This window comes from Dipteris shenzhenensis, chromosome 11, assembly GCF_047967505.1.
Source record: "Dipteris shenzhenensis isolate YYH24624 ecotype China chromosome 11, Dip_SZ_1.0, whole genome shotgun sequence".
Taxonomy (NCBI): Eukaryota; Viridiplantae; Streptophyta; class Polypodiopsida; order Gleicheniales; family Dipteridaceae; genus Dipteris; species Dipteris shenzhenensis.
Window position 1 is genome coordinate 3,695,177 of NC_141606.1, and position 13,809 is coordinate 3,708,985.

The window sequence follows — 13,809 nt, forward strand, 5'->3', positions numbered from 1 at the left end:
GAAACGGTGTAACCAAAATATAGGCTGCGTAGAATGTGCTGGCGCTCCCAGATATTTGCCTCCTTTTTGCTTGCAGTCTCGACACTATTATGTCTATTTTGAAGTGGCTTTCAAATGGGGCGTACCTATGTACATCATCGAGCATTTTAGTTGGTGGGTTAGTCTTATACTATTGCAGTCGGTTTACGGCGTCTGTAGTTTGGCCAATGTATTTTTTCCCATTGTAAAGACAAGTGATGCAATAAATAAAATTCATTACTGAAGTCTCCTTTTCGATTTTGCTGCTTTGGTCTATCTCTGCAAGGTTTGTGGATACAATGGAGAAAAGTGTTAGTTTAATCTCATGGTGTTCTGAAAGGAAGATTGTAGACAATTATGTAAACTGTACTCTACCTTTAGTTTTGATCTTTGTTGGTGTCGGGAAGATGGTTCCTACCTTTTCATAATGTTCTTCAGCAAATTTGGAGTCCACCTTGTACGTCACTTTTTCAATAGTTACTGGCCACTGACCTGCCTCCACATTGTATACGTCTTTGAATTGCTCAAGTATGGTATCTGCTTCTTGCTCATCCAATTGGGAGAGCTCTTCGATGTCAACATTGAATGCGAAGTATAGCATTATCATGTAGTACATGGATATTCCTTTACCATATTTATCAAGGAGCGTCTGTGCCATCGAACGAGTCATCTCTTCGTTGACTGATTTGTTTCCATCTGAGAGTTTCTGTATAATGTGCTTAGTTAGCCCATCTGCGAGGTTGTTGGACCCTTTTGGTTTGTCTAGCAAGATCCGGGTCACTCTTGTCGTTAGTGAATGATATTCTTCGTGAGAATTGAATCCATAGATGTATTTTGCTAGTAGTGCTCCTGCTATGTTAGCTCTTCGCATTTGTTTGTCGATGATGAATATCTTTGTTCCTTTTTTTTGCGTCTTGGAGGCACGTTCCTGTTCATCGATCTTTTGTACTGCCTTTCTTTTGAATTGTTGGAAGAGCTACAAAGTAGTGAGTGTTAAATTTGTTGAATATCGTCAAGGCATGTTTACTTCAATGTAGGGCAGCCGAAATGTAAAAGCATATAGGTTTACCTCTTTTGCGGTAGCCATTACTTTGAGTTCTCCTTTGTTTTTTTTGGACTGCTTGATCTGACAAAACGAGGAATGGCAACTTAGTTATGTTTTATTACATTTGTTTGATTTTATCGTATCTCGGCCTTATTTTGTTATTTATTCTTAGCAAACTGCTAGTGGAAACCTAAGGGTGGACGTGATGGTTGTTTTAAAGAAAATACCTCATTTATTCCGGTGGTGCGATATATGGCATGGATACAAAGTCAGTCGATTTTATGCCATGCAAGATACAAATATTCTGATGAGTAGTCACTCGAGAGAGCATGACATACGTCAGAACAACTCTCATATCATGATTATTGTCTTCCTTTGTAGTGTTGCACCTTGTGACTTGTGGCCAGTCATGGCATATGCAAGCATGATTGGGAATGTGGTTTTGTGGTACCACATTCCATTCAGCACCCTTTGTGTGTGCTTTGAGTGTCTAAGGATTATACGCTCTCGTGTCGAGGAGAGGATGGCATGAATCCTTACCAATATGGATGTTGCTTCGTCCGACTCCACTCTTTGAATAGTTCTTGTTGCTCCCTTGGCCGCCCCGATCATCAAGTTGATATTCTCTGTTAGCATTATTTTTGCCCTGTTTGCCACATGAGGAACTTCATGGAAATCTAGGTCCATAATCTAGTCTTGTAGTTCATCAATGTTGGTGACATTCAAAACGAATTGGATTGATATCATGTCTGAGCCCACGAATCGTGCTGTCAATATTGTGTCATTAAATCGATGTACATCCTATCTGTGAGTGCATAGAATAGTCATCTCTGCGTCCATGAATGTTGCTACCTCCTTGGTATTGTTCGATCTGCTCTTCTATTGGTGGTGTTGTGCGAATGATGTTTAAGAACGTATTGAAATCTAGATCTTCCAGCTGCCATATGGAGGTGTGCATGTAGTGAAATCTTTCCATTCTCTAGAAGGGCGAATTACTGATGTGGCATTTTTGGCAACAGTCCTTTGCAACGATCGTACATTTGCATAGCGGTGGTGTTTGTTGCATGTTGCCAAAAAGAATGACCTTCTTGGATTGGAACAGGTCTAGCATACTGTTGTTGCAAACATCGCATAGTTGTGGAACCACTAGATTCATCATTTGGGATGTCATCATAGATATCTCGTCGATGATGATTGTGTCTGCCGCAAGTAAAGCAAAGTAGCGTTCATCTGAATTGGAAAGTGCACTATGAAACATATCGTTCTTCTTCGGAAGGGTGAATTCATGATGGACTGTTGTTGCTAGGCGGCTCAAGTGTAGTGCTACAACACCAGTTGTCGCTAACAGAACTATGGTTTTTTTTGTGCATAATGTGATTGTATGTAATGTACTTGATCATGAATGTCTGAGCCTGGTGCTCTGCGAACAATGTGTAGCCCGCCTTTTGTCTCGAAGATGTTTTTGTAGATAGCACTTGGATCTTCTGTCAGCGTACTATTACCCATGCCTTTACATTCGTCTAGTAGTTGTAGAGTCTTGATTCGGCTCCTCTGGATTGTGTTGTCACTGCCATCCTCGCAAATGGTCAGAGAAGTATCATCCATGGCTCGCAGAGGACTCTTTTGCAAGATCATGTTTGTTATTTGTTATCTTGTCTCATCGACAAGCATATGAATCTTACAGTAATTCGAGACGAGATGTCATGCTCTATCCAGATAATCCCATGCATGTGACATTCCAAAAAGTACAACCTTGTTTGATTGGATGTCGAGAGCAATTCATTCTCATTCCTAAAGGGGACCTTCTTTAGCAATTCATTGAAGAAAAGCCCTCAAGGTGGTGGGTGGGATGGTAATTGGTGAAGTGTACGAGTCATGTGCTGGGATATACATAGTTCCCGAATAAATCCTCATCGTTGCATGGGTTCTCTTGTGCCTTCATTCCTTTTGGTGTGTGAAGGATTTCCAATATTGCTGAAATGTGAGGTGCTCTAGTACTGCCGCGCGTGCAATAAGTGTCAATTAGATGCATTGTTGCGACAAAATAGTTTCACAAGTATCTTTGACAAAGCTTCGGAGGGGACGAGTCAATTGAGTACACAGCTTCATTGCATGATCAACATCATCATCATGGAGCCATAGCATAATTTGTGCATAAAGTGATCCACAATTTTGTATTTCGTACCTAATCAAGTAATGATTGACTCTTCCCAACAAGCCGTTGTTGCTAAAAATATATTGGTGCACGAACTGTTGCAACCTGAGGTGGAAAATCATGGCACACTCGACAGGGCAATCTCTCCAAGTGAGCTATGGGTTGTACTGCTTTACGAGTTGCTCAAGATCATCGAACTATCGCGTGTCTATAACCTCATTAGCCCCGTTAATGTCAAGAATATATGTCATAGACCCCAATGATCCACCATTGCCATTAGATCCTTTAGGTTTCTTTGATGCTAGAAGGGAGAGCCTGGGATTGTTGCTAGGATCTCGAATTTGATTATGTCCCTTATCAACCCCTCGGTTGTTGTGTTTGGTCTTTCATGATGCTTTTGATCGATCTCTCTCTGAAGGATAGTTGTTTGTGTCCCGTTTGCTACCGCAAATGCTTGACGAAGTTGATACATTAGCAAAATATACGGCTTGTACAATGTGAATAGCAAGAAGAATGTAGACACCCTCATTTTTAAATAGTCATGGACGAAAAGACGACCATCGTGCCAACCATGCCCGAAAGGGAAAAGAAATGGAAAGAGGACACTCTCGATCATCAGTTCCTCGCCTTCTATCATGCCGTGTCTTGTGGCAATTGCCGCTTGGTCCCTTGAATTTTCTTTTGTACATACGATGATTGACCCAACCTCTCTAGTTGCCAGCCAAGAGAATTGTGACTTATTGGGAACTTGGTCAATGTGTTCCAATTTAGACAAGTAGTTCCTTTCATGTGCAGTGCCCATCACCTCAAATGGAGAATTGGCAGAGTGTTTTTCTAGTATTGTTGCGATAGCATCTGGCGAGACAACACTAATCCCTAGTATTGGATGAGGTCTTTCTAGCATTGTCTTGTATTGCTTTAACAGCGGGTTCAATGCGAGATTCAAAGAGAGGATGTCTCTAGTGGCCGTCAAGAAATGTTCAGTGTTTTGACATAATTGCTCTTCTATATTCCAACAAATGAAAGGATTATCTAACAATGATCTTGATGTCAGCTGCCCTACTACCAATGACAATTTGCTGATATTTATACTAACATCTAACAATAATAGCATTTGCATGTGGGAGACATTTGTGCGAAGAATGCCTTGTATATATTCGACCTCATATGGAATTGAGTATAACTTTTGAAAAGGCTGAGAGATGCACCCCTTACAAAACATTTGTGATGCCAGCTTACCATGCACTTTCTCTGCGTGCACATGAAGTAGGACATTGGAGAAGCAATAAGGAGGGACTATGTTTGATTCCAGTGTGTTTTGGAATTGTGAAAGTTTGCAACATCTGCTAGTCCAAAGCTCACACTTTCCACATGAAGCGCAAAATTGGAGCTTCTTAATTCGTTGCGGGCAATCATTATTCCAGTTTGCCAATGTTCGATCTAGAAAGATCGAACATTGGCAATTTATGCATTTTCAAATCAAACGTTTTTCGTACAACAAGGCGACGCCTCTCGATAATCATTTGCCTCATCATTAAGGTAGTTGTATCCTATCACCAGGTGCAAGCATATAAGTTATTTCTGCATTTCTCAAACTAATTGGTACACATTCTAGGCGAAAGGTATATCGCACACGTACTATGTGTATTTTCTCTGCTGCAACGCTGAGACAATTGGAACTTCAAGGAGAGCAAAATCACCTCAAGCAATGCAAGGAAGAAAGTTAGATCATGAAACAATAAGAAGGTGACAAAGAACGAGGAATGAAAGATGTGTGTCTGATAATATATAGTATAATTATAGTAATAACCACACATAGTGTGGGCAGGGAGGGAGGTGGCACTCTTCCTTCCCCAAAGAATTATAATCCGAGGGAACGGGCCCTTCCTTGGGCATTGAGTTTTCAAGCATCGAGAGTAGTAGTATCCAGTAGCTTCATGAAGAGGTAGCGTCAATGCATAGGATGCTGATTTTGTACCTGAATGTTAGTAGTTGGTCTTGTATTATGCCATAGGAAAGTGATATCCAAGTTGAATTTAGTTCGTGTATAGGGGTGTCCTTCTGTAAAGTGCAAAAAGATAAATTTAAAATGGAGTGCATATCTAAAGAACAATGTCATTCCTACTACTTTTAACAAATATTAAATTAGCACGTTAAAAATTTTCCCGTGCAAGTTGCAAAAGTTTTCAAATTACATTTACAATTATAGTACACATATTTAATGCGCTATATGTGTGTAGACAAAATGATGTACAATTACTACCATGATGGACTATTCAATATAGACAATGGTTTTGCTCAATATCTCTAATGCTTGGCTTGTCGGTGTCAACATGCAAGCATACATATTTTCCCCTTGATTACATACAAGGAAAGTCTAAATTTCCTTCACCATATCGGTGAAGGACATCAAGATATGACGAAGGAACTTTATTCAATTTTGTGGGTCAACTTTGAAACTTCATTTTTTTCTTCTTCAGAGCTTGCACATTCTCTTTTTTACTTGTCTCCATTTTCTTCTTGTTTGAACCTCGATTGGTGGTCAAGCTGTTTTCATCGTCGTCAATGCTCTTCTTGATGGGGCTCTAGATGCTGAATAACTCTCCTGGCTTAGCACCATAGAACTACCCCTCTTTTGCTCCTCCCTTGCCAAATTTTGATGGGGTCCAAAGCATTCTGCCTTGATATATGCCCATACAAGAAGAGCTTCGCAAAATGTCACTTGCACAAGGACAGAGTATTTTTCAAGGTAGCGAATTCGATCAACGTCGTTCAAAATGAAACCTAGTTGGAGAAGCTAGAAGGTGATGAAACAACTGAACTTTAGCAGATCAAAGTAAACAAACATGACCTTTTTGTGGTGGCCACTCTACCACCATCGCAATTCGATCCTTCGTTAGGCACTGCAGGATGCTCTTCAGCTCTAAACTTGCCGGACTCTTGAAGAGGAGGAGGGAGCCTGGGTATCCAGCCACTGCAAGCAAGAGGCACCGTTCTCTGAGTGCCAGAATGTGGTCTAGACTAAGTCGGGGCACTAAGGTCAGTCAGGAACTCCTAAGTCCTACTGTAATGTAAACCTACGGAAATTGTAGAGCTCAATCAACTGACAAGCAATCCTCAGGAATGCACTCCAGTATGCAAGCTTTCATCCACACCAGACGTAATAACTGCACCCCCCTTATCGACACAGAGCCTTCTATAGAAGGGAGTATGTTGCCCTACTGCGTGCGGTCATACATGCCAAGAGGGACATGAAGGCCTTCCGCACAAGGTGATCCTTGTATTGTAGGCACAATGGGCCACCTTATTTTATCTCATCGCATCCATAAAGTCGAAGATTGGTTTCAGATTTTCATTGCAAAGCGTCTAATGACTATGTTCCATATCGATATTACAAAGGGTCTATGGTATAGGTTAGATGGCTACATCTTCTTGATAAGGCTTGTTGTGCAAAATGAGAGGTCACTGTGAGACCATTCAAGCAATTAATAGGCAATGTTTAGTTGAATGGACATTGGGTTCCCCCAATGCTAATGTCTATACATTGATTGGATAGCCATACTACTTTTAGTAAGAGTCAATAAGTACTCTACATATTGAAGGGACCATGTAAACATGGACAGTTGGGCATAGTGCCATCAGCATAGATTGCCATTGCTTATCTCTAAGTCAATTTATATAGAATTCCAAATTTGTTTGACCATACTACCACCATAGGCACTTTGGGGACCAAGATGAAAGCCATGTTAGGGGGTAAGAATGAACTTTTTAAAAGAGGCAAAAAGTAGTCAATGTTGTCATTGCCTTTTTAGGCATGAATTCATGTTCCAACCAAACCAAGATGTCACTTAAATACTCCCATTGGAACCTTTGCCTAATATACAAGGTTGCTACATAAATATATGGTAATGGTAAATAATGACTCTCATCATGTCTAGATACCCATGAATGAGCTCATGATGATACAAAAAACAAATCTCATAGTATTTAAGGCATGTCACTTGCAAATGCTCTACCTCAACACATTGGAAAGGGTATGTAGCTTCAAGTCTCTACAATTTCCTGTGGTGGTAATCTCTTGCCCTACCTCTAGCTACAACTTATGAGATGATGTTTGGAGCCAGGACATGGTGATCCATATAGCCATGAGGTAGATCTATAGTTATCTTGGTGCTTGAATGAATCCATCCTCATTCACATGGAGGAAATGCTTTCATAGAGGGACTTTTAATGGAAAATGGTTATATTGGGGAAATTTGTGCATGTTGAGCTATACTTGTCATGGTCTCCCTTGAAGACCCACTAGGGGATCTCTCACTATGGTGGCCACAAGAAGACAATATCTAGACAATACTAGTATTGAGGAAGATAATTAATTCCATGAAAGTGAAATCATCTAGTAATGCATGCACACCTGTAGGTAGAGAAGGGATTGAGGGTTTGAGCAAGAGATGAGTGGGAAGGGAACGAGTTCAAGAAGTAATTAAAAGAAAAACCCAAGCTCTAAATATGGGATCCACTTATGTTTCCCACCAAATACAACCATGGAGGTTCTCTTAATTGCTTGGCCAATATTAGCACAACCATCAATGGCCAATCAATCTCCCCAACAATGGCCTAAAAATCTTAACTAAAGTGTAATCTTGGAAGCTCAAGCTCACAAGGGTTGTCTAGTCTTGATTGGGAGTTTGATTATTTATGAAGGCATGGATGCATTCCAAAGCCAGGTTATCAATCCTTGCCCACATTAATAAAAATTATAGCGAGGGATTTCCATGGAGTTGGGATCCTCCCTTTCACTAACTTCCTCTCCTATCCAAGGAGAGAAATCTTTTCGCTAAGTTGATGAGAAATTACAAAATGAGTGGCTACTACTCTGTCTCTCTCTCTTTAAACATGCTTAATGCATACCTAATCACATATTAAGCATACAAAGATGCAAGCGAAGTAGATTCAATCTAGTACACATTTCATCTGTTGAGTGTTGCTAGTGATATCAAAAATCATATGGAATCCATCTTTGCCTACTGGAGCATAAGTCTCATCAGATGGTCTAGGTGTAGACCCATTGACATACTCCCATTTGTCTTGAAGTACAAGAATGGTCTCCATTTGGTATTTCCATGTGCCATAATTTGGATTGTCCAACTTAGCAAATGCCTCCAAATTGAAGTTGCTAGTGGTAGTTATGGTGCAAGAAATGTACTCAATCTGCTGTGAAAAATCACTATATGAATAACTACAAAACATCGTTTGTATCAAGTGAAATTTGAACAGTCGGTGAAGATAGAATTGCAATATGTATCAATTCTATTACAAAGATTGCGGCAAATAATGCCAAGAATAGCCAACAGGTTTTACAAGGCTTAACTGTTGTGCACAATCCCAAAAAATAGCCAAATAGGCTTTACAATGGTGGCATGTGAGTGTAAAAATCAAATAATGTGCAATCTATCCTCTGATCAATTGGCCAATGCTTCTGAAAAACTCTGAAGTATGCTCATTGAACTGATGGTGGTTGGGTTTCAGGAAATGTGAAACTGCATGCGAGTGAAGGGACTCACTCTGAGTAGAAACTATATGGGAAATTTTGGGAATGGCTTTGATTGGCTGCTTTGCCATTCTCTCCTCTGAGAATGAACCACACTACTCTAATCTCGATCTAGACCAACCATCAAGCTATGAAAAAGCACCAAATAATTCATTTTCTTTAGTTCCTTTAGGTGCTGGGTCAGATGCATCGATGTAGAGGCTTATATGTGTGCAAGAATTGGATTTATTACCAAGGCTAGAAAGTGTATGACACATGCACCAGAATGTGCATGTGATGTGACGAGCGTGTAGAGCATGAAAAATTGAGCGTTTCTTCTTTTTGGAGTGCCCTCAAATTCTTCCTGGATCTAGGTGGAGGGGAAAAAAGGGTGAAAATGATGATGTGGCAATTAGAGTCACATGCAAAAATAGTGCATGTGCAGTGGTGTGCTAGTGGAGCACTGGATGATATGGCAATCTAGTTCACGTGCATTGCCTAACAAGAGACAAGCACGCTTGGCAGGGGATTGTGTGCCACATGGCAGATGATGTGGCAATATAACTGGGATGCGAAGGTGGCCTGCTGATTGTACCTAGTGATGTGGTTGATGATATGTCAGCTAATCGAGGTTGTTGATACAGCAAGCCTACGTGGCAAAGATGATGTGGATAGTTGAATGGTTAGTTGATGATGTGTCATCATGATCGCCTTGTCGACATGGTTGATAAGACACATGGTAGATAACATGCCACGTGTCCTTAGACTGATGATGTGGTAGATTCAAGATAGGGTGCCACGTGGGTAGGATGATGCATGTCAACTTTTGGGCCAAGCCTCCAAGGATTGGGATAAGGCCATGTGTCACTTTGAAGGCTCACCGAAATCTTTGATATGCTGACGGAATCTTAAAGATTCTATCACCTCCTCCATTGGGACTAGATGAGTAAAGATTTATTTGAGGTATCAGCCTCAAAACATGTGAGGAATAAAACCAAGTATGAGTGACACACTCAGAATTGCCTCAATCACATAAATTGGAGTCAATCAACACATAAGAGATTGCATTCACTATCACCTTCACAAAACGGAAGGCTAGAGTGATTCATACTATACAAAGGGATGATCATCTATTAAGTAAGAAACAATGTCCTCACTGCCTAATCCAAACCTATCCAATATCTACATGATTAGAGGATGTTGATGTAGATTTAAACCACTCCAATCACTTTGGTGTATAAATCTCAATAGGTTTGACCTGGAGAGATGGGACTACATTGGTTTGGTGTTAAACCAGCTAAGATTTAAGGAACGTTTTGTGAATATGGTGCAGATTCTCTTTGGGAATGTTGCAACCATTCTATGCCTAAGACATTTGGTAGGGATGTCCACTTGCCTCACTTCTCTTTGCTCTCAGTACTATTTAGTTGATTGGTCTTACTAAAGGAAGGGATGGAGCTAGGGTCTATTCAAGGTTTAGTGCTTCCTTTTGGGAAATAATTTTGCTCTCAATTTTTACTTGATGATTTTGTCGCTATGACTTGGGAGATCCAAGAAGGGTGCAGAGTCTAATCTATTTGATGCCTTGAAGTAGTTTTTGTGAAGTCTTGGGTTCAGTGTGCATTTAGAGCAAACCTTAAGAGTGGATCTGAGCCCTCATCTACCCTGAGAAGAGGAGAGGGACGACCATTTTCCGAGTGAAATCTTCCGAGCATCCGAGTGAAGGAAAAAAACAAGTAAAAATATGGCAAAATGGATCGGAACAAAACATAGTTTCACCTAGAAATATGCAAAGCATTATGGCAATGCCTATTTTATACACAAATCTTTACATGAATCTTTGGGAATGGTGAGTAACATACTGGGATGGCTTTTGAAGAAACCCATATGTAGAGTAGACTTGTCTATGAAAATCCCCTTATGATACTTCTTACAACTTTTACTTAATAGGGGGTGACATTGAAAACCCTCTCTCAACCTAGCTTCATGAAGGGTTTCTCCAAAGAAACCTCATTGAAGCAAGCCATCAAGGTAGTTCTGCCAGAGCGAAACCCCTTTGAAGTAGGTCTTCCAAGGTAGTTTCGTTGGCGAAACTACCATGGACACGACACTTTTAAAAGTGGCATAACTTTCAGATCCAATGTCCAAATATAGTCATTTAACCACTCAAATTGATCGAAAAACCCAATTTGAGCACATCTATGTGGTTATATTGATGGGACACTTGTCAAAATTAACCTAACAAGACAATTGATGGGTAAACCATCGCCTTATGTCACCAGAGGATGAAGGTATCCACCAACTAGAAATGTAACAAGGTAAAGGAGGTTGAGAATCGCTCTATAAAGGAGGTCTCTCCCCTCCCTCTCAAGCACATCATTTCTCTTTGTAGCTATGCCATATCCATGTATATAGTGCATATATAGTATTAAATATTACATGTATTTTATGAGAGTGATTTATAAGCCCAAGTAGTAATTTAAACTTCTTTAGAAACACATCCATAAATATCTTGTTATTTATGCTATTAGAACACTAGAAAGCTCTTGTCATATTGATATAAATGTGTTTAATAATTATTTTTATAAGATCTTGTCATATTGATATAAATGTGTTTAATAAGTAATTATATATGTATAATATTATTACCTTGAGAGTGATTATGAGGGATGTTTCTTAAAGGGATTATTTTTCAACACTTTTTAAAGGTAATAACAGGGGTACAAAGGATGTCTATGAATAAGAAAATTTATGCTATGTAAAAATGAATGAGTGACTATTTTGTATATTTTTATGATAAAGGGATCTAGTTTTAGTGAAAATAAAAATGTAGAAACCATGTTTCCTAAAGAAATACAAATTTTTAAATCTCTTGAAAAACATGCACGGATAAACCTGCTCATATGTTTTTGCTCGTAAAATTGACGCGTCTAGGAGAGGAGAGATAGGTCAGTTGGGTGGGGAGGGGTTCTATTATTCGATATTTGGGTGCTCCTCTGGGATTAGGTCTCACTTAAAGAAAAGGTTTGAGTTGTGGTGGGAGAAGCTCAAAGAAAATATTTGCAGTTGGCAAGGAAACTCTTTAGATAGGAATTCTTGGGTGTTAGTGATTCAACACATCCTCTCGACATCCACTATTTACATTGCATCGGTTTGGAACTTCAAAAAAAGTCATTGGGAAGAGGTTAAGAAACTTCTAAAGAAGGTTGTTATGGGATAAACAACGTAACAGGAGGAGGCTACATTGTGTGCCTTAGGGCCCCCTAAGAATTGAGTGATGTGTTCAACTTATATGGGTGCAAGGAATACTACATTGCTCACTAAAATTGTTGCCTAAGCAGTTGATTGCTAGTTGCCATGGGTAGCGATCACAAAAGGGTTTGTGGACAAGGTTCAATGCTCCCATGTTGGAGCAGTGGCATGACCAATTGTTCGCCTAGTTTTCCCTCAAGGCTTCTAGTTCAAATATTATTGATGGGTTAATATCTTCTTGGAAGACATCTACAGCATTTGACATGGAGAGGACGGAAAACATAATGCGAGTCTTCTTGAGAATATTTGGAGGAGCCATGCCGTTTTGCACTTGATTTAGATAGTGATTTCATAGACACTTTGAGTACATTTCTTACACCATGTCTACGACTAGCAACCGCAATTTGGAGGCATCTGCTAAGCTAGAAAACTCCAATTATGGCATATGGAAACACTGAATAGAGACCATTCTTGTACTTCAATACAAATGGGAGTATGTCAATGGGTCTACACCTAGACCATTGGATGATCCAGCCAAGAGTAGCTCTACTCCACCTGTTGCCATAGCACTAGCAACGGGATCTACAACTGCACCAACAATGACCGCACCTATAGTAGATTCTGCCATTGCCAGAGCCCAAACAAAATGGGACAAGAAAGATAAATATTCATATCATTTGATCAAGTAGAATGTGCAAGATGTCATGCTAGGACAGCTCAACACAGTCAAGACATTAAAAGAAGCATGGGAAATGCTCGCAGCTCTTTACGAGCCCAAGAACACTTCCAAGATTCTCACATTGAGAAACTGAATAAACCAGAGTTTTTGCAATAGTAGTGAAACCGGTCATGCTTATGTACTCAAGATTAAGGATTACAACAATCAACTCGCAGTAGTAGGAGAGACTATGAATTGTGCAAAAATGGTTCAAGTCATCCTGAATGAGCTAGGAGAGGGATACGAGAATCTAGTCCAGTGTATTTCCATCCAACAGCAAATTCCAAACCGAAAAAGCTCCAGTCAATTTTACTTCGCGAAGAACTAAAGGACTCAAGCCATTCATGCACGCAAAGGTCATTCCAATGATCAAGCATTCACAACTTTAGCTAAAAGCAGAGGCAGAGCAGAGGCAGAGGTAGATCATTCTAGCAGCAAAGTGGTCATAATCCATAACAAAGTCAGCATCAAATTCAAGATCAGCTTCAGCACCATCCTCTGCAACATCAGCATCAGCAAAGAGGAAACATTCTGACCGAGGAAGATTCCAAGGATGAGAAAATGCATCTAGCAACATGTCAAACATTCAGTGCAATTACTGTCATAAGTTTGGACACTCTGAAAGAGATTGTCACAAGAAACAGGACAACAAAGGAGGTCAATCTAGCAGCAATCGAGGGAATTTTCGAGGAGGAGGATATCATTGTGGTGGACATTTAGGTTATAGTCATTATGCCAATGAACCTGAGAACATGTTTCTTGCAAGCGAGGATATGCAAAAGACTGAAACAATGTATCTTGACATAGATTGTAATTCAAAAGGGAAATTCAGTTATCAAGTCAATCAACCAGATTAAGATCCTTGATACATTGACAGCGGTGCATCATCTCATACGATAAAACATCAGGAATGGTTCACAGACATGAAACCATTAGAAGGACACAAGAACGTTATCTACACTACTGATAAAACACCCAATCCAAGTCAAGGGAAAGGCATTGTCCCTATGAACAATTTCACTGGTATGAAAGGATTGGTGAAAGATGTACTCTATGCTCCAAAGCTTAGCAAGAACCTCTTATCAGTTAGT